At 45.2% G+C, this 27,950-nt stretch overlaps 1 pseudogene; it reads right to left on the bottom strand.

The window, feature by feature from the left end:
* Positions 1-1,522: 1,522 nt before the first annotated feature.
* LOC110503367 lies at positions 1,523-23,403 on the bottom strand (annotated as a pseudogene).
* Positions 23,404-27,950: the final 4,547 nt, after the last annotated feature.

Genomic DNA, 27,950 nt, shown 5'->3' with positions numbered 1-27,950 from the left:
CCACTTACGCCAACACTCACGCCATCCTCCATGTCGATGCAGCACATGACCATAGGGAACATTATTCCAAGGCTCTACCCAGTAAATAGTGTATGTAATCTGGCCCGGACTCAGGTTGGCCCTCCTAATATGGGGCTCATCCCCTACCATGCACTTCCCTGGGACACCCCAAGAGACGCACTGTGGGATGTATACAGGGGTATGGACCTCCCTGTTTCCTCCTGTCAAGAGCTGGTCATGAGGGCTGATCCTCTGCATGGTGTGGTGGGCGCCAGGCTGTTGGAGGCAGCAGACTGTTCATATAGAGACCCTCATCACAGCTTTCCACACCCACCCCATCACTCCCCACTGGTCCTGAAGCAGCAGGAGAGGGCTTACCTCATGGAAAGAGAGCGTCTGCACCTGCGCAGAGAGGAATACTGCGAGCACAGCCTCTATTCTGCCACCATGGGCGACCATCTCCCCCATCCCAGCCTCCTGACCTCCACCTATTCCAGGTCACATATCTCCAGGGTGGGTCTCACCCAGAGTAGCCTCCCGAACAGAACTCTTACCCCTGGGTTCTTAAGCACACTGCCGCCTTTGGTCCCCTTCTCTCTCCCCTTGTCTGGTGCTCCCCACAGAACTACCTCGTAATGACAGAAATCAGAAGACCCTACTCTGTGTGCTTGCTTGCTTGCCTTAGAACTATAACTCAGTACTGCTTCAAGACAAATTCTGCCTCTATGACACAGATAAAAGACAAACTACTATGTTGAATTACATCCCTTAAAAACACCTGTAAATTGATGAACAATGACATTGCTCAACAACAAAGTGCGATCCAACAAATGAGTTCATAAAATGGACAGACAAAAAATACAAATAACTGACAAAACTTAACAAATGTAAAAATAAAAAAACAAGAACTAGGTCAAATAAAAAGCTATAGCATTAATTAAATCAGAATAAAGGAAAATCTAAGATCTATGACTTAATGGAAAAGCGTTTCAAAAACATCAGAAATATGACCTGACACCACAAAAGTTATTTCAAAACTGCTGTCAGTGGGGTCACATTCTGAGGCTGAACTAAAAGCGCAGACTATTAAAGCGCATTCTGTAAAACACTAACAAACAAAAACACACTTTATGAAAATAATACAATCTTGTCACATCTCAACCGGAGATACTAACGTTTAGTAAACTTTAATAAACAGTCCATCCCAGGTTAAGCCCAGCCATCATACATTCAGCACAGCTGTAACAGAGAGATTCAGTACTGCCACATTAGTGGTCTCCAACACTGGTACTGAGAAGATGCTGGATCTGATTTCGTTTTTTTTAAAGCTAAGCGCTCATTTCATAAATGAATGACATGGTGCGTTAAATATTAACGGCTGCATTGATCGGCTGAAATATTCCTATTCATTAAGATACAATTCAAGTTGGTATCATTACTTTAGTCAAGGTTGGAGACAACAATGGTGGCAGCGTTAAGAATGAACTTGGACTACTAGAATATTGAGGGTCAGTGTGTGTGATTACACCACATCCATCCCCAGACCCCTGGCCACCTCAGTCAGGGCCCTCACAGCACCTGAGGGCCCGCAGGAGTCAGAGCCGTCCCGGGTGGCGTCAGGGTTATCCCCCATATCAGACACATTACTCAGGACGCAGTACACAGGTGAGTCACTGCCCCTGGGGCTGGGCTGGCATCTCCTCCCCTGCAGAGAGCTCTGAGGAAGAGGTGGAGCAAGAGAAGGAGGAGGAAGGGGGAGACCCGTGACTCCTGGCTGCCCTGTTGGCAGCTCTCTTGGCTCGGCTGCTGGACCCGGGGCCCTGATGGAGCGTCCTCTTCTGAGCCATGTTCTTCATGATCTCCTGAGTCACCTCTACCGTCTCGTAACGCACCATGTTCAGCCTCAGGTAGCCATCTACAACCACCTCCTTATGGTAAAACTGAATAACTCATGTTAACTCATCACATAAGGGAAAGATAAAGTGTTGTTCATACCTGAAGCGAGAATGTCCAGAGGGCCATTTCAGGTGGTGTTTCTTGCGCAGGTGAAGAGTGAGTGTGTAAAGTTGTCACAGAGATGACACTTGTATTTCGTGACCATTCCACCCTACAGAGGAGAATTATGCAAGTGTCGAGTAGAGCACACTTGATCAAAATTCCAAAAACATTTTTGCAAATTAAAAAGTCTAGCTTTGACACGGATATTGATTCTGTAGTTCTATTGAGCACGGAGTGACTGTTTGGCGCCCCCTGCAGCCAGTCTGAAGTACCTAGTGTACTCTCTTGTAGTGCTGGTTCATGGAGTGTGCCATGTGGTAGTAGTAGTCACAGCCCTCTACAGAGCAGTGGTAGACCGCCCCCTCATTATGGGTCTCCATGTGCTTCCACAGGTCGTGCTGGTTCTTAAAGCTGGGAGACATACATTATAAACAACAGAGTGTAAGCAAAATAATATGTGCACAATATGTACAGTCCATAAGGGTCAGCAAGTTGTGGGGACTCTGATGAGTCTGTGGGACAACAACCTGCTCTCACAGAAGTTACAGGGAAAGGGTCGCTCGTCACAGTGGCGGAACTTGATGTGGATCTTCAGAGTGGCGAGAGAGGTGCAGGTCATGTCACACAGGGGACACTTGATATGGTTCACTGAAAGGCAGGATAGATCACTCATAAGGTTTACAGTGAAGGAAACTGGACACAGACAACAGCCATCATCAGCTAATCAAAATATCTTATTGATAGCAATACAACTAAAATAAATCTGCTTGACTAATAGAGGTACATGTCGAAGCCAGACTAGAAAAATGAGCTAAATATGAGCTAAATCAAGACAAAAGGAGATGATTGTGGACTACAGGAAAAAGAGGACAGAGCACGCCCCCATTCTCATCGATGGGGCTGCAGTGGAGCAGGTTGAGAGCGTCAAGTTCCTTGGTGTCCACATCACCAACAAACTAACATGGTCCAAGCACACCAAGACAGTCGTGAAGAGGGCACGACAAAACCTGTTCCCCCTGAAGATTTGGCATGGGTCCTCAGATCCTCAAAAGGTTCTACAGCTGCAGCATAGAGAGCATGGTTGCATCACTGCCTGGTATTGCAACTGCTCGGCCTCTGACCGCAAGGCACTACAGAGGATAGTGCGAACGGCCCAGTACATCACTAGGGCCAAGCTTCCTGCCATCCAGGACCTCTATACAAGGCGGTGTCAGAGGAAGGCCCTAAAAATTGTCAAAGACTCCAGCCACCCTAGTCATAGACTGTTCTCTCTGCTACCACACGGCAAGCGGTACCGGAGCGCAGAGTCTAGGTCCAAGAGGCTTCTTGTTACGGTGCGTGAATGAGGACCCAAAAGCGAATTAACTTAAACAGAGCTTCTTTAATTACCAAACATAGGTAGGCTCAGACGGACCGGCAGATTCCGACAGGACAAGACAAGGTTACAGCAAACATGACGACAGTCTGGTTCAGGCATGAAACACAACAAACAAGAATCCGACAAGGACAGGAGCAGAAACAGAGAGAGATATAGGGACCTAATCAGAGGGAAAAAGGGAACAGGTGGGAAAAGGGGTGACGAGGTGGTTAGGAGGAGACAAGGCACAGCTGGGGGAAAGAGGGGGAGAAAAGGTAACCTAACAACGACCAGCAGAGGGAGACAGGGTGAAGGGAAAGGACAGAGACAAGACACAACATGACAGTACATGACAGTACCCCCCCACTCACCGAGCGCCTCCTGGCGCACTCGAGGAGGAAACCTGGCGGCAACGGAGGAAATCCTCGATCAGCGCACGGTCCAGCACGTCCCGAGAGGGAACCCAACTCCTCTCCTCAGGACCGTACCCCTCCCAATCTACGAGGTACTGGTGACCACGGCCCCGAGGACGCATGTCCAAAATTCTACGGACCCTGTAGATGGGTGCGCCCTCGACAAGGATGGGGGGGGGGGGGGGGGAGACGAGCGGGGGCGCGAAGGACGGGCTTGATGCAGGAGACATGGAAGACCGGGTGGACGCGACGAAGGTATCGCGGAAGAAGAAGTCGAACTGCGACAGGATTAATGACCCGAGAAATACGGAACGGACCAATGAACCGCGGGGTCAACTTGCGAGAAGCCGTCTTAAGGGGAAGGTTCTGAGTGGAGAGCCAAACTCTCTGACCGCGACAATATCTAGGACTCTTAGTTCTACGCTTATTAGCAGCCCTCACAGTCTGCGTCCTATAACGGCAAAGTGCAGACCTGACCCTCTTCCAGGTGCGCTCGCAACGTTGGACAAAAGCCTGAGCGGAGGGGACGCTGGACTCGGCGAACTGAGATGAGAACAGCGGAGGCTGGTACCCGAGGCTACTCTGAAAAGGAGATAGCCCGGTCGCAGACGAAGGAAACGAGTTGTGGGCGTATTCTGCCCAGGGGAGCTGTTCTGACCAAGACGCAGGGTTGCGAAAAGAAAGACTGCGTAAGATGCGACCAATAGTCTGATTGGCCCGTTCTGCTTGACCGTTAGACTGGGGGTGAAAGCCGGAAGAGAGACTGACGGAAGCCCCAATCAAACGGCAAAACTCCCTCCAAAATTGAGACGTGAATTGCGGACCTCTGTCCGAAACGACGTCTGACGGAAGGCCATGAATTCTGAAAACATTCTCGATGATGATTTGTGCCGTCTCTTTAGCAGAAGGAAGCTTAGCAAGGGGAATGAAATGAGCCGCCTTAGAGAACCTATCGACAACCGTAAGAATAACAGTCTTCCCCGCTGACGAAGGCAGTCCGGTGACAAAATCTAAGGCGATGTGAGACCACGGTCGAGAGGGAATAGGAAGCGGCCTGAGACGGCCGGCAGGGGGAGAGTTACCGGACTTAGTCTGCGCGCAGACCGAACAAGCAGCCACGAAACGACGCGTGTCATGCTCCCGGGTGGGCCACCAAAAACGCTGGCGAATGGAAGCAAGCGTACCCCGAACGCCAGGGTGGCCGGCTAACTTGGCAGAGTGAGCCCACTGAAGAACGGCCAGACGAGTAGGAACGGGAACGAAAAGAAGGTTCCTAGGACAAGCGCGCGGCGACGGAGTGTGAGTGAGCGCTTGCTTTACCTGCCTCTCAATTCCCCAGACAGTCAACCCGACAACACGCCCCTCAGGGAGAATCCCCTCGGGGTCAGTGGAGGCTACTGAAGAACTGAAGAGACGAGACAAAGCATCAGGCTTGGTGTTCTTAGAGCCCGGACGATAAGAAATCACGAACTCGAAACGAGCGAAAAACAGCGCCCAACGCGCCTGACGCGCATTAAGTCGTTTGGCAGAACGGATGTACTCAAGGTTCCTATGGTCAGTCCAAACGACAAAAGGAACGGTCGCCCCCTCCAACCACTGTCGCCATTCGCCTAGGGCTAACCGGATGGCGAGCAGTTCGCGGTTACCCACATCATAGTTACTTTCCGACGGCGACAGGCGATGAGAAAAATACGCGCATGGGTGGACCTTGTCGTCAGAGAGGGAGCGCTGAGAAAGAATGGCTCCCACGCCCACCTCTGACGCGTCAACCTCGACAACGAACTGTCTAGAGACGTCAGGTGTAACAAGGATAGGAGCGGATGTAAAACGATTCTTGAGGAGATCAAAAGCTCCCTGGGCGGAAACGGACCACTTAAAGCACGTCTTGACAGAAGTAAGGGCTGTGAGAGGAGCTGCCACCTGACCGAAATTACGGATGAAACGACGATAGAAGTTCGCGAAGCCGAGAAAGCGCTGCAGCTCGACGCGTGACTTAGGGACGGGCCAATCAATGACAGCTTGGACCTTAGCGGGATCCATCTTAATGCCTTCAGCGGAAATAACAGAACCGAGAAATGTGAGAAATGTGACGGAGGAGGCATGAAAAGTGCACTTCTCAGCCTTCACAAAAAGACAATTCTCTAAAAGGCGCTGGAGGACACGTCGAACGTGCTGAACATGAATCTGGAGTGACGGTGAAAAAATCAGGATATCGTCAAGGTAAACGAAAACAAAGATGTTCAGCATGTCTCTCAGGACATCATTGACTAATGCCTGAAAGACAGCTGGAGCGTTAGCGAGGCCGAAAGAAAGTGCCCTAACGGAGTGTTAAACGCCGTCTTCCACTCGTCCCCCTCCCTGATGCGCACGAGATGGTAAGCGTTACGAAGGTCCAACTTAGTGAAAAACCTGGCTCCCTGCAGGATCTCGAAGGCTGAAGACATAAGAGGAAGCGGATAACGATTCTTCACTGTTATGTCATTCAGCCCTCGATAATCTATGCAGGGGCGCAGAGACCCGTCCTTCTTCTTGACAAAAAAAAACCCCGCTCCGGCGGGAGAGGAGGAGGGGACTATGGTACCGGCGTCAAGAGCTACAGACAAATAATCTTCGAGAGCCTTACGTTCGGGAGCCGACAGAGAGTATAGTCTACCCCGGGGGGGGGTGGTTCCCGGAAGGAGATCAATACTACAATCATACGACCGGTGTGGAGGAAGAGAGGTGGCCCTGGACCGACTGAACACCGTGCGCAGATCGTGATATTCCTCCGGCACCCCTGTCAAATCACCAGGCTCCTCCTGTGAAGAAGAGACAGAGGAAACAGGAGGGATAGCAGACATTAAACATTTCACATGACAAGAGACGTTCCAGGAGAGGATAGAATTACTAGACCAATTAATGGAAGGATTATGACAAACTAGCCAGGGATGGCCCAAAACAACAGGTGTAAAAGGTGAACGAAAAATTAAAAAAGAAATGGTTTCACTATGATTACCAGAAACAGTGAGGGTTAAAGGTAGCGTCTCACGCTGAATCCTGGGGAGAGGACTACCATCCAGGGCGAACAAGGCCGTGGGCTCCTTTAACTGTCTGAGAGGAATGTCATGTTCCCGAGCCCAGGTCTCGTCCATAAAACAGCCCTCCGCCCCAGAGTCTATTAAGGCACTGCAGGAAGCTGACGAACCGGTCCAGCGTAGATGGACCGACAAGGTAGTGCAGGATCTTGAAGGAGAGACAGGAGTAGTAGCGCTCACCAGTAGCCCTCCGCTTACTGATGAGCTCTGGCCTTTTACTGGACATGAAGTGACAAAATGACCAGCGGAACCGCAATAGAGACAGAGGCGGTTGGTGATTCTCCGTTCCCTCTCCTTAGTCGAGATGCGGATACCTCCCAGCTGCATGGGCTCAGCACCCGAGCCGGCAGAGGAAGATGGTAGTGATGCGGAGAGGGGGGCAACGGAGAACGCGAGCTCCTTTCCACGAGCTCGGTGACGAAGATCAACCCGTCGCTCAATGCGAATAGCGAGTTCAATCAAGGAATCCACGCTGGAAGGAACCTCCCGGGAGAGAATCTCATCCTTTACCTCTGCGCGGAGACCCTCCAGAAAACGAGCGTGCAAAGCCGGCTCGTTCCAGCCACTGGAGGCAGCAAGAGTGCGAAACTCAATAGAGTAGTCTGTTATGGATCGATTACCTTGACATAGGGAAGACAGGGCCCTGGAAGCCTCCTCCCCAAAAACAGATCGATCAAAAACCCGTATCATCTCCTCCTTAAAGTCCTGATACTGGTTAGTACACTCAGCCCTTGCCTCCCAGATTGCCGTGCCCCACTCACGAGCCCGTCCAATAAGGAGAGATATGACGTAGGCGACACGAGCAGTGCTCCTGGAGAAAGTGTAGGGCTGGAGAGAAAACACAATATCACACTGGGTGAGGAACGAGCGGCATTCAGTGGGCTCCCCAGAGTAACACGGCGGGTTATTGATTCTGGGCTCCGGAGATTCGAAAGCCCTGGAAGTGGCCGGTGGATCGAGGCGGAGATGGTGAACCTGTTCTGTGAGGTTGGAGACTTGGGTGGCCAGGGTCTCAACGGCATGTTGAGCAGCAGACAATTCCTGCTCGTGTCTGCCTAGCATCGCTCCCTGGATCCCGACGGCTGAGTGGAGAGGATCCGAAGTCGCTGGGTCCATTCTTGGTCGGATTCTTCTGTTACGGTGCGTGAATGAGGACCCAAAAGCGAATTAACTTAAACAGAGCTTCTTTAATTACCAAACATAGGTAGGCTCAGACGGACCGGCAGATTCCGACAGGACAAGACAAGGTTACAGCAAACATGACGACAGTCTGGTTCAGGCATGAAACACAACAAACAAGAATCCGACAAGGACAGGAGCAGAAACAGAGAGAGATATAGGGACCTAATCAGAGGGAAAAAGGGAACAGGTGGGAAAAGGGGTGACGAGGTGGTTAGGAGGAGACAAGGCACAGCTGGGGGAAAGAGGGGGAGAAAAGGTAACCTAACAACGACCAGCAGAGGGAGACAGGGTGAAGGGAAAGGACAGAGACAAGACACAACATGACAGTACATGACACTTCTAAACAGCTTCTACCCCCAAGCCATAAGACTCCTGAATACCTAGTCAAATGGCTACCCAGACTATTCGCATTGCCCCCCCCCCCCCCCCCTCCACTCACCACTGCCACTCTCTGTTGTCATCTATGCAGTCACTTTAATTAACTCTACCTACAGTGCCTTGCGAAAGTATTCGGCCCCCTTGAACTTTGCGACCTTTTGCCACATTTCAGGCTTCAAACATAAAGATATAAAACTGTATTTTTTTGTGAAGAATCAACAACAAGTGGGACACAATCATGAAGTGGAACGACATTTATTGGATATTTCAAACTTTTTTAACAAATCAAAAACTGAAAAATTGGGCGTGCAAAATTATTCAGCCCCCTTAAGTTAATAATTTGTAGCGCCACCTTTTGCTGCGATTACAGCTGTAAGTCGCTCGGGGTATGTCTCTATCAGTTTTGCACATCGAGAGACTGAAATTTTTTCCCATTCCTCCTTGCAAAACAGCTCGAGCTCAGTGAGTTTGGATGGAGAGCATTTGTGAACAGCAGTTTTCAGTTATTTCCACAGATTCTCGATTGGATTCAGGTCTGGACTTTGACTTGGCCATTCTAACACCTGGATATGTTTATTTTTGAACCATTCCATTGTAGATTTTGCTTTATGTTTTGGATCATTGTCTTGTTGGAAGACAAATCTCCGTCCCAGTCTCAGGTCTTTTGCAGACTCCATCAGGTTTTCTTCCAGAATGGTCCTGTATTTGGCTCCATCCATCTTCCCATCAATTTTAACCATCTTCCCTGTCCCTGCTGAAGAAAAGCAGGCCCAAACCATGATGCTGCCACCACCATGTTTGACAGTGGGGATGGTGTGTTCAGCTGTGTTGCTTTTACGCCAAACATAATGTTTTGCATTGTTGCCAAAAAGTTCAATTTTGGTTTCATCTGACCAGAGCACCTTCTTCCACATGTTTGGTGTGTCTCCCAGGTGGCTTGTGGCAAACTTTAAAATACACTTTTTATGGATATCTTTAAGAAATGGCTTTCTTCTTGCCACTCTTCCATAAAGGCCAGATTTGTGCAATATACTGACTGATTGTTGTCCTATGGACAGAGTCTCCCACCTCAGCTGTAGATCTCTGCAGTTCATCCAGAGTGATCATGGGCCTCTTGGCTGCATCTCTGATCAGTCTTCTCCTTGTATGAGCTGAAAGTTTAGAGGGACAGCCAGGTCTTGGTAGATTTGCAGTGGTCTGATACTCCTTCCATTTCAATATTATCGCTTGCACAGTGCTCCTTGGGATGTTTAAAGCTTGGGAAATATTTTTGTATCCAAATCCAGCTTTAAGCTTCTTCACAACAGTATCTCGGACCTGCCTGGTGTGTTCCTTGTTCTTCATGATGCTCTATGCGCTTTTAACGGACCTCTGAGACTATCACAGTGCAGGTGCATTTATACGGAGACTTGATTACACACAGGTGGATTGTATTTATCATCATTAGTCATTTAGGTCAACATTGGATCATTCAGAGATCCTCACTGAACTTCTGGAGAGAGTTTGCTGCACTGAAAGTAAAGGGGCTGAATAATTTTGCACGCCCAATTTTTCAGTTTTTGATTTGTTAAAAAAGTTTGAAATATCCAATAAATGTCGTTCCACTTCATGATTGTGTCCCACTTGTTGTTGATTCTTCACAAAAAAATACAGTTTTATATCTTTATGTTTGAAGCCTGAAATGTGGAAAAAGGTCACAAAGTTCAAGGGGGCCGAATACTTTCGCAAGGCACTGTACATGTACACGCTACCTCAACTAACCGGTGTCCCCGCACATTGACTCTGTACTGGCACCCCCCTGTATATATTGCTATTTTTTACTGCTGCTCTTTAATAATGACTTCTTGCTTTTATCTCTTATTCTTATCTGTATTTTTTGAAACTGTAAGGTCTCCTCCAACTGTTGTATTCAGCGCATGTGACTAATAAAATTTGATTTGATAATTTGATTTGAATAATACTGAACAGAGAAGTGGTGGAAAACAGCACACTCACCATGCTGTCGTACTTGGTCTCTCAACAGTCTCTCATTGGCAAATCCTTTGTCACAATGCTCACACACCAGGGATTCTGTAAGAATCAGAGGGCATTCAATCAAAATAAAATGTACATGTCTAAACCAATAACATATCTGCCTGTGCTGTAAAACAGTGACTTCTGGCCAGGCAGAGCTGAGACCATTCACCCTCTGGCTCGGCCTGTCTTTGGATGTGGTCTAAGAACTTGGTGTTGCTGGAGAACATGCAGCCGCAGGTGAGGCAGGCCACCAGGCGCTCCTGAGTGTGGCTGCGCACATGCTCCCGCAGACGGTACTTGATCTTAAAAAATGCATCACAACCCGAGGAAACATAAAGAGGGTATCAGCTGAAGCAGACCAACAAACATCAGTATATTCAATACAGCACTACAGCAGGAAAGGCTGTGCTGATACAGTGTCATTGGAAAGTATTCAGACCCCTTGACCTTTTCCAAATGTTGTTACATTAGCCTTATTTGAAAATGGATTGAATTGTTTTTTTATCCCTCTCATCAATCTACACACAATTCCCCATAATGACAAAGCATAAACAGGTTTTTAGAAATTGTTGCTAATTGAAGTATCATAGTTACATAATGTTAGGTTCTAGTTTGAAATACTTACTAGACTAGAAGTTAATAGTTACATGTATGAGGAATGTATATGGTGGGGTCAATGGAGGACACGAGACAATTGTACAAGAAACAACGCTTCTATTGCGTTTATATTCTATTTCTATAGCTTCTTCAAGGTTTCCAAGATGGCGTAGCCAGACGTCCTTTGTCCTCGTCTTGTCCTGGGTACATATGCTTTGTATCTTTTTGTCTTTTTCTTCGCATATCGTTTTATTTATTTTTTCTAAAAACTCAACCTCAAAACACTCTCCTGCAACCCACCTCACCAAATGTGGTAAGGATCTGTTTTTTTCCCAAAAGTATTATTCACCTCGTATCCGAAATCCACAACAGAAGCTAGCCAGAAGTTAGCCAGCTCACTAGCTAACGTTAGTATTCAGCTAACCACGGCTAATGGTCATCAGCTATCCTTTAGCTCGGAAAGCTATCGCCAGTTTTGTACAACGCGACTCAGACCAGAGCATACCGGACCCATTTTCTCTCCATATTCCCGGATTTCTACTGCAAGCTCTGGACATTTACAACTGGATCTTGCAGCTAACTAGCTACTATCCGAGTGACTAGTGGCTAATGTCGATTCCGTAGCAAACACCAATTATCCCGGAGCTAGCCAGCTGAAGAGTTCCATCAGCCACTCCTGGGCTACAATCACCTATCCGGACCCGTTTTACTGCCGATGCGGAGCCCTACTGGGCCTTCACGACTGGAATACCGATGTTATCTGCCCGAGGGAGTTATTCAACTGGAACCTCCATCGGACGTAACCTGAACGCCCATCTGCGAACTGCATCCCGCTAATCGTTAGCTGTCTTGAGCATATCGGCTGCTATCTGAACAGGTCTATTGAACAATCTTCTTGGGCCACTATAACTATAACTATTTTGACAATTGGATTGGTCCCCTCTACCACACGGAACCCACTAATCTACCGACGGAAATGCACAGGGTAGCTAAAAACAGACCTCCATCCTCTGCCAGCTTGCTACCCATGGTTCGGCTAGCTATCTGAATTGCCGTGACCCCAACTAACCTCACTACTCACTGGACCCTTATGATGACTCGGCTAAGCATGCCTCTCCTTAATGTCAATATGCCTTGTCCTTTGCTGTTCTGGTTAGTGTTTATTGGCTTATTTCACTGTAGAGCCTCTAGCCTTGCTCATTATACCTTATCCAACCCTTCAGTTCCACCACCCACACATGCGATGACATCACCTGGTTTCAATTATGTTTCTAGAGACAATATCTCTTTCATCATCACTCAATGCCTAGGTTTACCTCCACTGTATTCACATCCTACCATTCCTTTGTCTGTACACTATACCTTGAATCTATTTTATCGCCCCCAGAAACCTGCTCCTTTTACTCTTTGTTCCGGACGTCATAGACGTCCAATTCTCATAGCTTTTAGCAGTACCCTTATTCCACTCCTCTGTTCCTCTGGCAATGTAGAGGTGAATCCAGGCCCTGAAGTGCCTAGCTCCACTCCTATTCCCCAGGCGCTCTCTTTTGATGACTTCTGTAACCGGTTTCATGCATATTAACATTAGAAAACTCTTCACTAAGTTTGTTGTATTCACTGCTTTAGCACACTCTGCCAAACCGTATGTCCTAGCCGTGTCTGAATCCTGGCTTAGGAAGGCCACCAAAAACCCTGAAATTACCATCCCTAACTATAACATTTTCCAACAAGATAGAACTGCCAAAGGGGGCAGAGTTGTAACCTACTGCAGAGATAGCCTGCAGAGTTCTGTCTTACTATCCAGGTCTGTGCCCAAACAATTTGAGCTTCTACTTTTAAAAATCCACCTTTCCAGAAACAAGTCTCACCGTTGCCGCTTGCTATAGACCACCCTCTTCCCCCAGCTGCCCCCCCCCCATCTAACTTCAGAGCTTGTGCTGTTTTGTGACCTAAACTGTGACATGCTTAACACCCCAGCCATCCTACAATCTAAGCTTGATGCCCTCAATCTCACATAAATTATCAATGAACCCACCAGGTACAACCCCAAATCCGTAAACACGGGCACCCTCATAGATATTATCCGAACCAACCTGTCCTCCAAATACACTTCTGCTGTCTTCAACCAGGATCTCAGCGATCACTGCCTCATTGCCTGCGTTCGTAATGGGTCTGTGGTCAAACGACCACCCCCATCACTGTCAAACGCTCCTTAAAACACTTCAGCGAGCAGGCCTTTCGAACTCGACCTGGCCCGGGTGTCCTGGAAGGATATTGACATTCCGTCAGTAGAGGATGCCTGGGTATTCTTTAAAAAGTACATTCCTCACCATCTTAAATAAGCATTGCCCATTCAAAAAAATAAGAACCAGGAACAGATATAGACTTTGGTTCACTCCAGACCTGACTGCCCTTGACCAGCACAAAAACATCATCTGGTGAACTGCATTAGCATCGAATAGCCCCCGTGATATGCAATTTTTCAGAAAAGTTGGGAACCAATATACACAGGCAGTTAGGAATGCAAAGGCCAGCTTTTTCAAACAGAAATTTGCATCCTGTAGCACAAATTCCAAAAAGTTCTAGGACACTGTAAAGTCCATGGAGAGTAAGAGCACCTCCTCCCAGCCGCCCACTGAACTGAGGCTAGGAAACACTGTCACCACCGATAAATCAAAGATAATTGAGAATTTCAAAAAGCATTTTTCTAGCACGGCTGGCCATGCTTTCCACCTGGCTACCCCTACCCTAGTCAACAGCCCTGCACCCCCCACAGCAACTTGCCCAAGCCTCCCCCATTTCTCCTTCACCCAAATCCAGATAGCTGATGTTCTAAAAGAGCTCCAAAATCTGGACCCCTACAAATCAGCCGGGCTAGACCATCTGGACCTTCTCTTTCTAAAATTATCTGCGGGGCTTGTTGCAACCCCTATTACTAGCCTGTTCAACCTCTCTTTCGTGTCGTCTGAGATTCCCAAAGATTGGAAATCTACTGCGGTCATCCCCCTCTTCAAAGGAGAGACACCCTAGACCCAAACTGCTACAGACCTATATCTATCCTACCCTGCCTTTCTAAGGTCTTCGAAAGACAAGTTAACAAACAGATCACCGACCATTTTGAATCCCACCGTACCTTCTCCGCTATGCAATCTGGTTTCCGAGCTGGTCATGGGTGCACCTCAGCCACACTCAAGGTCCAAAACGATATCATAACCACCAAGAGACCATAACCATAAGAGGCAATACTGTGCGGCTGTATTCATTGACGTGGCCAAGGCTTTCGACTCTGTCAATCACCACATTCTTATCGGCAGACTCAACAGCCTTGGATTTTAAATGACTGCCTCGCCTGCTTCACCAACTACTTCTCAGATAGAGTTCAGTGTGTCAAATTGGAGGTCCTGTTGTCCAGACCTCTGGCAGTCTTTACGGGGGTGCCACAGGGTTCAATTCTCAGGCGGACTCTTTTCTCTGTATACATCAATGATGTCGCTCTTGCTGCTGGTAATTCTCTGATCCACCGCTATGCAGATGACACCATTCTGTATACCTCTGGCCCTTCTTTGGACACTATGTCAACTAACCTCCAGAAAAGCTTCAATGCCATACAACTCTCCTTCCCTGGCCTCCAACTGCTCTTAAATGCAAGTAAAACTAAATGCATGCTCTTCAACCGATCGTTGCCCGCACCTGCACGCCACTCCAGCATCCCGACTCTGGACGGTTCTGACTTAGAATATGTGGACAACTACAAATACCTAGGTGCCTGGTAAGACTGTAAACTCTCCCTCCAGACTCAAATAAAGCATCTCCAATCCAAAATTAAATCTAGAATTGGCTTCCAATTTCTCAACAAAGCATCCTTCACTCATGCTGCCAAACATGCCCTCGTAAAACTGACTATCCTGCCGATCCTTGACTTCGGCAATGTCATTTACAAAATAGGCTCCAACATTCTACTCAGCAAATTGGATGCAGTCTATCACAGTGCCATCTATTTTGTCACCAAAACCCCATTTACAACCCACCACTGCGACCTGTGTGCTCTCGTTGGATGGCCCTCGCTTCATATTCGTCGCCAGACCCACTGGCTCCAGGTCATCTATAAGTCTTTGCTAGGTAAAGCCCTGCCTTATCTCAGCTCACTGGTCACCATAGCAGCACTCATCTATAGCACGCGTTACAGCAGGTATATTTCACTGGTCACCCCCAAAGCCAATTCCTACTTTGGCCGCCTTTCCTTCCAGTTCTCTGATGACTGGAACGAATGACTGGAACGAATTTCAAAAATTACTGAAGCTGGAGACCCATATCTCCCTCGCTAACTTTAAGCACCAGCTGTCAGAGCAGCTTACAGATCATTGCACCTGTACATAGCCCATCTGTAAATAGCCCATCCAAATACCTCATCCCCATACTGTTATTTTTTTGCTTCTTTGCACCCCAGTATCTCTACTTGCACATTCATCTAATTGCACATCTATCACTTGTGTTTAATTGCTAAATTGTAATTAATTTGCCATTATGGCCTATTTATCTTACATCATTTGCACACACTGTATATAGACTTTTTCCTAGTGTGTTATTGACAACTCTGTTGTTGTTTGTGCCGTACTGCTTTGCTTTATCTTGGCCAGGTCGCAGTTGTAAATGAGAACTTGTTCTCAACTTGCCTACTTGGTTAAATAAAGGTGAAATAAAAAAATAAATTGACATCATTTGAGTGAATTGGAGGTGTACCTGTGGATGCATTTCAAGGCCTACCTTCAAACTCAGTGCCTGTTTGCGTGCCATCATAGGAAAATCCAAAGAAATCAGCCAAGACCTCAGAAAACAAATTGGAGAAAAAATTGGAAATTGGTTCATCCTTGGGAGCAATTTCTAAACGCCTGAAGGTACCACGTTTATCTGTACAAACAATAGTACGCAAGTATAAACACCATGGAACCACTCAACCGCCATACCGCTCAGGAAGGAGGCGCGTTCTGTCTCCTAGAGATGAATGTACTTTGGTGTTTAAAGTGCAAATCAGTCCCAGAACAACAGCAAAGGACCTTGTGAAAATGCTGGAGGAAACAGGTACAAAATTATCTATATGCACAGTGAAACGAGACCTATATCGACATAACCTGAAAGGCCGCTCAGCAAGGAAGAAGCCACTGCTCCAAACTGCCATAAAAAAGCCAGACTACGGTTTGCAACTGCACATGGGGACAAAGTTCGTACTTTTTGGAGAAATGTCTTTTGGTCTGATGAAACAAAAATAGAACTGTTTGGCCATAATGACCATCGTTATGTTTGGAGGAAAAAGGGGGAGGCTTGCAAGCCGAAGAACACCATTCCAACAATGAAGCACGGGACTGGCAGCATCATGTTATGGGGGTGCTTTGCTGCAGGAGGGACTAGTGCACTTCATGAAATAGATAGCATCATGAGACAGGAAAATTCTGTGGATATATTGAAGCAACATCTCAAGACATCAGTCAGGAAGTTAAATCTTGGTCGTAAATGAGTTTTCCAAATAGACAATGACCCCAAGCATACTTCCAAAGTAGTGGCAAAATGGCTTAAGGTCAACAAAGTCAAGGTATTGGAGTGGCCATCACAAAGCTCTGACCTCAATCCTATAGCAAATGTGTGGGCAGAACTGAAAAAGTGTGTGTGAACAAGGAGGCCTACAAACCTGACTCAGTTACACCAGCTGTGTCAGGAGGAAAGGGACAAAATTCACCCAACTTATTGTGAGAAGCTTGTGGAAGGCTACTTGAAACATTTGACCCAAGTTAAAACCTGTTAAGGATATGGCAGACATACGCCCCCTTTGGAGAGATTGGGTACCCCTAGTAAACTGGAAAAAAAATCTGTCAAAAATTGCTAATATATGCAAATTATTATTGGATAGAAAACACTCTAAAGATTCTAAAACCGTTGGAATTATGTCTGTAAGTATAGCAGAACTCACAGGGCAGGCATTCTTCCAAACTAGTTTTTGTGGCCATGAAAGTTGGAGCAACTTTGACGTCATGGCCCCCACCCTTCCCAACCAGCTATGATTCTGGGGACTCTTCCGCTAGATGTCCTCTTTCATTAGAGCTTCAAATCGTTCAAATCCCGCGAGAATTGACCCTATGGGAGTGAAATTAGTGCGTGCCACGAGAGAATAGGCTGTGCGTATGGGCGCGAATTGGTCCCAGCCATTCCTTTGTTTCCAGCACTCAAGAGAAGGGCAGACGATGGCCGATTGAATTGAAGTTTGTTTTGCACGTCTAAAACATCATAAAGCTTGCTTCTGCACTTAGTTTGACCTGTTTAGTCGACATATAATGTGTAATTTTGAAGTTTTGATGCGCAACTTATCCGGACCAGAGGACGTTTTGGGTGCATTTCAGCTGATGTTATTAGCAGTAGCCAATACAAAGACGCAAGACTTGAAACCAAACGATGTATTGGGTAAGTATGAAGCCTTCCAGAACATTCTGAACGAAGACCATCGAAGGTAAGGGAATATTTATGCTTAAATCTGTGTTTCTGTTGACTCCAACATTACGTGGAAATGTAGCTTGGAACTGAGCGCTGTCTCAGCATATGGAATAGTGTGCGATTTCTGTAACGTTAAAAATAAATCTAACACAGCGGTTGCATAAAGAAGCAGTGTATCTTTCTAACTATATGTAGAACATGTATATTTAGTCAAAGTTTATGATGTCTATTTACGTTATCTTGCCGCGCTACATAGATTTCCTGCGGGCATTTTTGAGTAATTTCTGAAGGTGAACTCACTGTAAATGGACATTTATGGATATAAATGGCATATTATTGAAAAAAAAAATATGTACTGTGTAATATGTCATATTACTGTCATCTGATGAAGATTTTCAAAAGGTTAGTGAGTGATTTATTTTTTAATCCTGCGTTTGTTGATTGCATGTTTTGGCTATTGAAATGAGCTGTGTCTGGTGGTGGTTTTACATATATATGTGCTATGTTTTCGCCGTAAAACATTTTAGAAATCTGACTTGCTGGCTAGATGAACAAGATGTTTATCTTTCATTTGAGCTATTGGACTTGTTAATGTGTGGAGGTTAAATATTTTTAAGAATATTTTTGCGTTCCATGCGCCACCGTTTCAGCTGAACGTGGGAGGGTTGATTCCCAATTGGGAACCAGTATCGTAGACAGGTTAAACAATTTAAAGGCAATGCTACCAAATACTAATTGAGTGTATGTAAACTTCTGACCAACTGGGAATGTGATGAAAGAAATAAAAGCTGAAATAAATAATAATTATCTTTACTATTATTCTGCCATTTCACATTCTTAAAGTGGTGATCCTAACTTACCTAAGACATGACATTTTTACTCTGATTAAATGTCAGGAATTGTGAAAAACTGAGTTTAAATGTATTTAGCTAAGGGGTTTGTAAACTTCCGACTTCAACTGTAGTTACAGTGTGCCTGTGCCACCTAGCATGGCCGTACAAAGCTAACTAGCTGGCCATTTTTTATAACGTTAGCTAGCTAGCTGGAATTTCCAACCTTGGAAAGAGACGTAAACATTAGCTAGCGAGTAACGTTAACATTAAGTTACTGTAGTTAGTAAATGCTAGCCCTTTATCGTTGTACAAATACTGATACAATTGGAATGCTCTCTAAACATTACTGTAATAAACATTGTTAACTAATTTTCACATTTGAACTTACTTACTATGTTGTCATTTTCCCTCCAATGTTTTGATCCACTTCCGTCTTTGTCTTCTTCTTCTTGAAGATTAGGTTGGTGGATCGCATCCAACATTTAAGATGCATACACAGCCACCTACTGTACTGATGCCAGTCACTCCGGACTGTGATGCCAGTCACTCCGGATATTTTGGAGGCATTTCTGAACATGGCGTCAATGTAAACCGAGATTTGTGGATATAAATATGCATATTATCGAACAAAACATAAATGTATGAGTGTCATCTGATGAAGATTATCAAAGGTTAGTGATTAATTGTATCTCTAATTCTGCTTTTATGACTATCTTTGGCTGGGAAAAATTGCTGTGTGTTTTTGGGGATTTGGTGGTGATCTAACATAAATATATGTTGTGTTTTCTCTGACACAATGGGTAGATTAACAAGATGTTTATCTTTCATTTGCTGTATTGGACTTGTTAATGTGTGAAAGTTAAATATTTCTAAAAAATATTTTTGAATTTCCCTTGCTGCCTTTTCAGCGGAATGTTGGGGGGTGAGGGTTCCGTTAGCGGAACGTGTGTCCTAGACAGGTTTTAACCTGTCTGGGATATGTGCTAGCGTCCCACCTGGCCAAAAGCCAGGGAAAATGCAGAGAGCCAAATTCAAATAAATTACTATAAATATCAAAACTTTCATTAAATCACACATGCAAAATAGCAAATTAAAGCTATACTTGTTGTGAATCCAGCCAACATGTCAGATTTCAAAAAGGCTTTTCGGCGAAAGCAAACAATGCTATTATCTGAGGATAGCACCTCCGTAAACAAAGAGAGAAACCATATTTAACCCCGCAGGCGCGACACAAAATGCAGAAATAAAAATATAATTCATGCCTTACCTTTGACGAGCTTCTTTTGTTGGCACTCCAATATGTCCCATAAACATCACAAATGGTCCTTTTGTTTGATTAATTCCATCGATATATCCAAAATGTCCATTCATTTGGCGCGTTTGATCCAGAAAAACACCGGTTCCAACTTGCGCAACGTGACTACAAAATATCTCAAAAGTTACCTGTAAACTTTGCCAAAACATTTCAAACTACTTTTGTAATACAACTTTAGGTATTTTTTAACGTAAATAATCGATAAAATTGAAGAAGGGATGATCTGTGTTCAATACAGGAAGAAAACAGACAGTAGCTAGCTTTCTGGTCATGAGCTTCTATCTAACAGTACACTTCAAGTGACCCTCGTTCAAGATGGCCGTACTTCTTCATTACACAAAGGAATAACCTCAACCAATTTCTAAAGACTTTTGACATCCAGTGGAAGCGATAGGAACTGCAAGAAGGTCCCTTAGAAATCTGGATTCCCAATGAAAAATTATTGAAAATAGAGTGACCTCAAAAAAAATATCTGAATGGTTTGTCCTCGGTGTTTCGCCTGCTAAATAAGTTCTGTTATACTCACAGACATGATTCAAACAGTTTAAGAAACGTCAGAGTGTTTTCTATCCAAATATACTAATAATATGCATATCTTATCTTCTGGGGATGAGTAGCAGGCAGTTGAATTTCGGCATGCATTTCATCCGGACGTGAAAATACTGCCCCTGGTCACCAAGAAGTTAAGTATTGAGTGAATGAGAGCTGTCAGGGGACTAGCTTACATGTGAAAGAGGTGAATGAATGCCACAACCAGTTCTGTGTGAGCTGATCTGTAATGTTATCTAGGGGTCTGTCCAACACCGCTGTTGGTAGAGGATAACAGGTATCAGAAATCTCATACATAACATGTCTTGTTAGTAACGAGGATTAAATGTCTGAGGTTAAGATGACTAGATTATATGAGGATAACATGTCTCATCAGGGAAATTTGATGGTATTACATTATGGAGAGCTATTTCTTAATATTCTGTTAAATAGAGCTAGTGTAAATATTTTCACCCCTGTATGAATAGAACACTAGTCTAAAGGAGGAATTTGTAATGTAACAAATGTATAATGGGTTACTACAGTTAAACTAACATAATATTGAGTATAATGAGTTAATATGATGATCTGATGAAGTATGAATAGAAAAATATACAATTTGCACACCCACACTGTTACGGATACAGGTATCCTGTGTGTGTGTGTGTGTATCCTATGTGTATTTCTTTTCTCTCCTTCTCCTCTCACAGGTGGCAATCATCATTCCCCAATCAGTCATCATTCAGAAGACACCTGCTCCTTTTCCATTACCCTATCACATCCCATTTCCCTTAGTTTAAAAACCCATTCAGTTGTTTCTTCTGGAGCTCGATCTCTTTGTGTTTCATTCTCTCTGTGTCTCTCTCTTAATCTCTCTCAATATCTCGCTCTATATCTCTCTCTCTCTGGATTGAGCTCTTTTGTTTTTGCAACTACATGTCACTTTGTCCCCACCTGTGAGTATTGTTTTGGTTATGGTGTTTGACTGTTTGTTTGATGGTGGGAAAAGGGGGTACCAAGACAAGTTGCCCATGGGCATACATTACCTGTAGGAATACTTTGTCTAAATACCCTAGTTAGAACTGGGCGGACCACCCGCTGTATTTTTGGTTAGTTAGCTGTATAGTAGTAGGCTAGTCTAGCTTAGGGGTGTTTTTGGATATTTGTTTCTTTCCTTGGGTCCAGCTCAGCCCCTTTTCCTGCCCCCCCCCCCCCCCCCCCCCCCCCCCCCACCCCCCCTTTACCGTGTGTTTAGAAATAAACCATGAGAGTTTGACAGTAAATTAGTTAGTCTGTGGTTTTTGTTCTCACTGTTACTTTTTCACTGTTATATTTTGCATTATGTTACGGGTCTCGATACCATCCCCCCTAGACTGCCGGGTTAGTACAGAATAGTACTAGTACAGAATAGTATGTCAATGCAACAGGTCTAAAAGATTACAAGTGAATTGTTTACTTTAGGTATCCAATTCAGCGTCACAGGACACTGTATCATCTGATTTGTTTGAAGTATAATTCTGTATACGTATGGGTTTATTAAGACTTCCTGCCCAAGATGCTGTAAACTCGATTAATGATTAAGAATTTTTATGACTGATTAAAATGAAGGATAGTGAAAACTAAGTACATGTTTATTTTCTTTCTTCCAGGACTGATGGATTGTCACCCACCATGTTTCTCTTCATGTTTATCAATGACTATCTCTCCCTTTGAAAGGCTTCCTGAGGCAGGTGACTTGGGAGAGTCGTCAACAGCTGGAACAGTATCAGGCTCCGCCTCCGAGGGAAACAGGGGGGGGGGGGGGGGGTGTTGGTAACCAAGTACGCACTGAAATGAAGTAAGGCGGAGGGATGAATGCATGAGTGAGTTCTGGGTGTATTCGGCCCAGGCCATATACTGACTCCAGTTATGTGGCGAGGCAGAATATTGTTGGCGGAGGTACTTCCCCCATTTCTTGGTTCAGGCATTCTGTCTGTCCGTTGGTCTGGCGATGGTACCCGGAGGAGAGGCTGAGGGCGACCCCCAGTTGGTCACAGAAGGCTCGCCACACCCGGGAGACAAACTGGGGCCCACGGTCAGAGACCACATCCTCCGGAATCCCATACAGCCAGAACACCTGCTGGAACATACACAGCCAATTCCATGGCGTTAGGTAAATGAGGAAGCAGAACCAGACACATTTTTGAAAAATGGTCTACTATGGCAAGGATGGTGGTGTTACCAGAGGATTCAGGAAGGTCTGTGACAAAATCAACAGCTATGTGGGCCCAGGGTCTGTGAGGGACTGGCAAAGGTTGAAGCTTACTGGAAGGGAGATGACGAGGTCTTTTGGTTTGGGCGCAGACTGGACAGGAGAGTAAGTAATCCCTTACGTCGGATGCCAGTGAGGACCACCAGAATTTACGGGCTAGAAGTTCTGTGGTTTGTGTAATGCCCGGATGTCCTGACCCCAAGGACGTGTGACACCATTGCATCAGTTAGGGGTCTAACAGCTGCTGGTATGCAACTCCTCCCAGCTGGTGTCTCAGGAGGAGCCAGGTCTGAGGTTAAGGATTCTTGTATGGCAGAGTGAACTTCCCCCTGTACTGGTCCCCTAATGCAAGAGGAAGGAAGAATGGGTGTAGGGTCTGAGTTACTGGTCGGAAGGTCAAACAGGCAGGAGAGAGCATCGGCTTTTACGTTTTCCTTTCCAGGGATGTAAGGAACATGAAAATGGAAGTGTATGAAGAGCCCAGTGGGCTTGTCTGGAGTTTAACCTCTTGGCCCCTCTGATATTCCAGATTACGATGATCTATTTGGATGAGAAAGGGTTGTTGGGCGCCCTCCAACCAGTGGCGCCACTCAGAGGTCCAGCTTGATGTCGAGGAGTTCTGTTCCCCACATCGTAATTCCTCTCAGCAGAGGATAACTTCCTGGAAAAGAAGGCACAGGGGTGTGACTTTGGAGGTGTTCCCACCAGCTGAGAGAGTATGGCGCCTACTCTTACTTTGGAGGCATCCACCTCCAGGGTAAAAGGAAGGGTTGGATCAGGTTGGAGAAGGACAGGAGCTGTGGCGAAGAGGCGTTTCAAGTTCTTGAAAGCAGTCAGGGCGGTATCAGTCCATTGAAGGGTCCGGGTCTTTTGGTTGGTAAGGGCAGTGAGGGGAGCGGCAGTAGAACTGAAGTTCTGAATGAACCGCCGATAGTAGTTGGAGAACCCAATGAAACGTTTTTTTGAAACGCTCTCAACCATGTCCGTAATTGATTTAGGCTTATCCAAACATTTTTATTTGGGGTAACAGGTAGATTGTGGAAGTCTGCACACTGCAAAATGTATAGTAATTTAGACTAATGCATTGAAATACCAATCTGTCATTACCACAGATTAGGTGAAGTTAATGCTAGAAAAATAAATTCAGTGCCACTCTGGCTGATAAGAGTTCAGCAGCTATGTTTTCTGCTACTCCAGAGGATGGTGACACTAATGAGCTGCCTACTCTGGATGAACTCCCATTTCCACCTGTAGATACGGATAATGGTAATCTAAACCCTTAACCTGTTTACATTATTTGGAACACTGAGCTGATGAGCAAGCACCAACCTGTTCTAATAACCAATTTCTCTGTTCATGCAAGTGGCTGACTGAACAAATCCTCGTGATCAGTAGCTGCAATTTGGTAGTACGCCCAGACCTTGTCCTGAGAACGAAAAATATCTCAGTTTCAAGGTCTCAGCTTATAAGTAGCCTTTTGAGGTACATGTTATGAACCAGTATTGGTCGGTCACATTAATGAAAAAAAACAGTAATGATTCATTAATTATGCAAAATCATGCAAATATGACTTGTCTGTGTACAGTCGTATATAAGACAACTGCTGGGACTGCCCCAAGCAGAGCTCCCCGATTGACTTGTGTACTATAGTGTGTAATGGCGTCTTACATGGCTCTTTGACATAGGACAGTGTTGTTCTCTTTCATGATTTATTCTGTGAATACATACAACACTGTGTAAACTTCAGCACAACTGCTAACCCACCATGCAATCTCCATCAAAGTTTAACAACTCTTTGGCTGGCGGATCTGTAATAATTTCAGAAAAGTTAAATGTATATTTACACTATACATTTTGTACGTTATTACATTTATAACATGACTACAGAGGAGCTCTCAACTTATAATGACTCTGTCTGATGGCCTAACAAATCACCACAGCACATGGGCTACACGTGTAAAGTAACATATCATAATTCCAAGTCATTTGGGAGCACATACCTGTGAATACATACACAACACTGTGTAAACTTCAGCACAACTGCAAACCCACCATGCAATCTGAGTGACATGAAACATAAAATAAAAATACATTTACAGTTCGAGGTGACTAGCCTCATTAGCAAAGAAAGTACAAGGCAAATGTTAGTTAGCCTTTAGCATAACGCAACGTGCAAGTTTGATAAATGTCCATAAAATGTTAAATACATGACAGCTCTAACACTATCATGTGTCAACATCGATATCGATTATAAAACAATATGGTTTTCAGCCTAACATGCATTAGATATCATTTTTAAAGTGTGAATACTGAGTGCAGCATGGATCATGATACATACCTCCATCAAAGTTGAACAACTCTTTGGCTGGATGCTGTGTGATCATGCCTACTACATACATTTGTTTTCCCAGAGCTAAGAAACCACTGATCTGGTGGTTCTCCAGCCACACCTTGATTGACCTGGCTGTGTGGCATGGAACATTGTCCTGCTGGAAAAAACTATCCTCAGAATTGGTGAACATTGTCAGAGCAGAAGGAAGCAAGTTTTCTTCCAGGATAACCTTGTACGTGGCTTGATTCAAGCGTCTTTCACAAAGACAAATCTGCCCGATTCCAGCCTTGCTGACGCACCCCCAGATCATCACCGATCCTCCACCAAATTTCACAGTGGGTGCGAGACACTGTGGCTTGTAGGCCTCTCCATGTCTCGCACCCACTGTGAAATTTGGTGGAAGATCGGTGATGATCTGTGGATGCTTCAGCCAGCCCAATCTCCAGACCTGAACCCGATTGAAAACCTCTGGAATGTGATCAAGAGGAAGATGGATGGTCACAAGCCATTAAACAAAGCAGATCTGCTTGAATTTTTGTGCCAGGAGTGGCATAAAGTCAGCCAACATCAATGTGAAAGACTGGTGGAGAGCATGCCAAGACGCATGAAAGCTGTGATTGAACATTTCTGAACTCTTCCTAAGTTAAAAGATTAGTATTCGGTTTATAAATGTATATTAACTTATTTTCTTTGCATTATTTGAGATTATTTTCTGACAACACTGCATATTTTTTGTTATTTTAACCCGTTTTAATTTTCTGCAAATAAATGCTCTTAAATTACAAATATTTTTATTTCGGAGAAATGTTGTCAGAAGTTTATAGTATTAAACAAAATGTTTAGTTTTACCCAAACACATACCTATAAATAGTAAAACCAGAGAAACTGATCATTTTGCAGTGTTCTCCTATTTCTTTCCAGTGCTGTATATAGATACTCACGGGAATGCAGTTACTCAAATAATACAGCAGGTGGCTTCACAACTATACATACGTAACCCGACTGCTTAATTGTCTATTTCAACCTTGTCACAGGTGCATTGAGTTGGTTGGAACCTCTCTAGCACGCTGACAAAAACAATTATTCATATTAAGATTGACTTTGAGTGTCTCTGTGTAAGAATTTCCACAACACCACATTGACAATTCTGACAACACCCTGTATGACCCGATCAAACAGGAAGTTCATAATCCAGTTATTCAGACGTCCCCTAATTTCTTCCTTTTCTTTTTGTTAATCGTTCTTCTCGCCATTGCTCTCTTTCTTTGATACTCCGTTTCTGTCAATCCATTCTTAAGTGCCCGTGGAGCTATATCCCTTTCCTGCACCACCTTTGAGCACTCATCTGTCCACCATGGCACCACCCACCATCTTCTTCCCCCTGCACCCACTGGAACAATCACATCTGCAGCTGTTATAATTACAGACGTTACTGCCTCAGCGCACTCATTCACAGACTCCTCCATTGATAACTTTTGTCCCGCCCATCTTCCAGTTAGCTTTCTCAAAGCGCCACCTCATGTTATTGTCTCTATTCTGCATGCACATATCCGTATTGAACTTACATCGAACCGGAAAATGATCACTTAGCTATCTTGGCTATCTGACTGAATGATGGAGATGAGTGTTGGTTCCTGCCAAACTTTGGGGTCTACCATCCACAAAAACCAAGCCAGATCAGGGTGGTTTTTGACTGCAGTACACAGCAGTATAGTCTTTCCCTCAACAATGTGCTGCTCACAGGCCCAGACCTAAACAACAGCCTCCTGGGAGTTCTAAACCGCTTCAGGAAAGAACCTGTAGCAATAACAGCACACATCCAGCAGATGTTAAATTTCTTCATTGTGAGAGAAGATAACAGAAACTACCTGAGATTCCTCTGGTACTGAGAAAACAATGTCACAAAAAGACATCATCGAGTACAGGATGAAGATTCCACGTCTTCGGCAAAAGCCCATCTACTGCCGTCGCCATATACAGGCTCAGGCGAGCTACACAAGAAGGTGAACAGGACCATGGGGCAGGCACCCGACAATTTGTTGAGAGTCTTCTATGTCGAGGATGGGCTCAAGTCTCTGCCCACAGATACAGAGGCCATCGGCTTGTTACAGAGAACACAAACATAACTAGCAGTGTTAAACATACGACTGCGCAAGTTCGCATTGAACAGTGCAACCATGATGGAAGCATTCCCCCCCAGAAGATCATGCCGAGGGCATTAAAGACCTAGGGCTCGGAGGAGAAACCACGCACATGCAACACAGTTTTGAATTATGCTGGAAAATAACCAAGGACCCCTTTACCTTCAGAGCATCAGTCAATGACATAGCATTCACGCGTCGCTGAGGCCTGTCAACAGTAAATAGCCTCTTCGACCCTCTCAGCCTGGTAGCTCCGGGAACCATACAGGGAACTCTCCTCAGACACTTGTGATTGGGATTCACCACTCTCTGAAGAAAAGCTGAAAGAATGGGAAGCATGGAGGGACTCACTACAGGATCTGAAGCAACTTCATATCCCACACACCTACACCACAAACTCCCTCTCAAATAGAAACACACAGAGCTACATATGAGTGTTTTTAGATACTTCCAAGATGTGGGCTTCATTCTAGGGAAAGCCAGGCTAATCCCTCAGTCTGATCCTACTATACCCCGGCTCAAACTATGTGGAGCAGTGTTGGTAGTAGAAATGGCAGCGCTCATGCTAGATGAAACAGACCTCAAACCAGACACCATCAATTTATACTGTTACAGCAAAGTAATCCTCAGGTACATATACAATGAGACTAAATGCTATCTGTATGTGCACAACAGAGTCCAACACATCTGACCATCAACATGGCCGGAACAGTGGCACTACGTACCTACAGAACACAATCCCATTGACCACACCTCAAGGTCAGTTCCCACTTCCCATCTCACCAGTACATCATGGTTCACAGGACCAGTATTCCTGTACAAACCTGATCATGCTCAGCCAAAGACACAAGTGTTCGAGCTGGTCAGTCCAGGCTTGGATGTCGAATTCCGCCCCTGGTAACAAGCCTCATCACGCAAACCAGATACAGAAAACTTACATCAGAACGCTTTGAGCACTTCTCCACATGGAATTCACTACTGAGAGCCGTTTCAGTCCGACTCGATGGGCCAACTGAACAAATGCATAGGCTGGCATCAGCGCAACAAACTCGGAC

The sequence above is a fragment of the Oncorhynchus mykiss genome, chromosome 24, assembly GCF_013265735.2.
Source record: "Oncorhynchus mykiss isolate Arlee chromosome 24, USDA_OmykA_1.1, whole genome shotgun sequence".
Classification (NCBI taxonomy): domain Eukaryota; kingdom Metazoa; phylum Chordata; class Actinopteri; order Salmoniformes; family Salmonidae; genus Oncorhynchus; species Oncorhynchus mykiss.
This window is presented reverse-complemented; position numbering and strand designations above follow the sequence as displayed.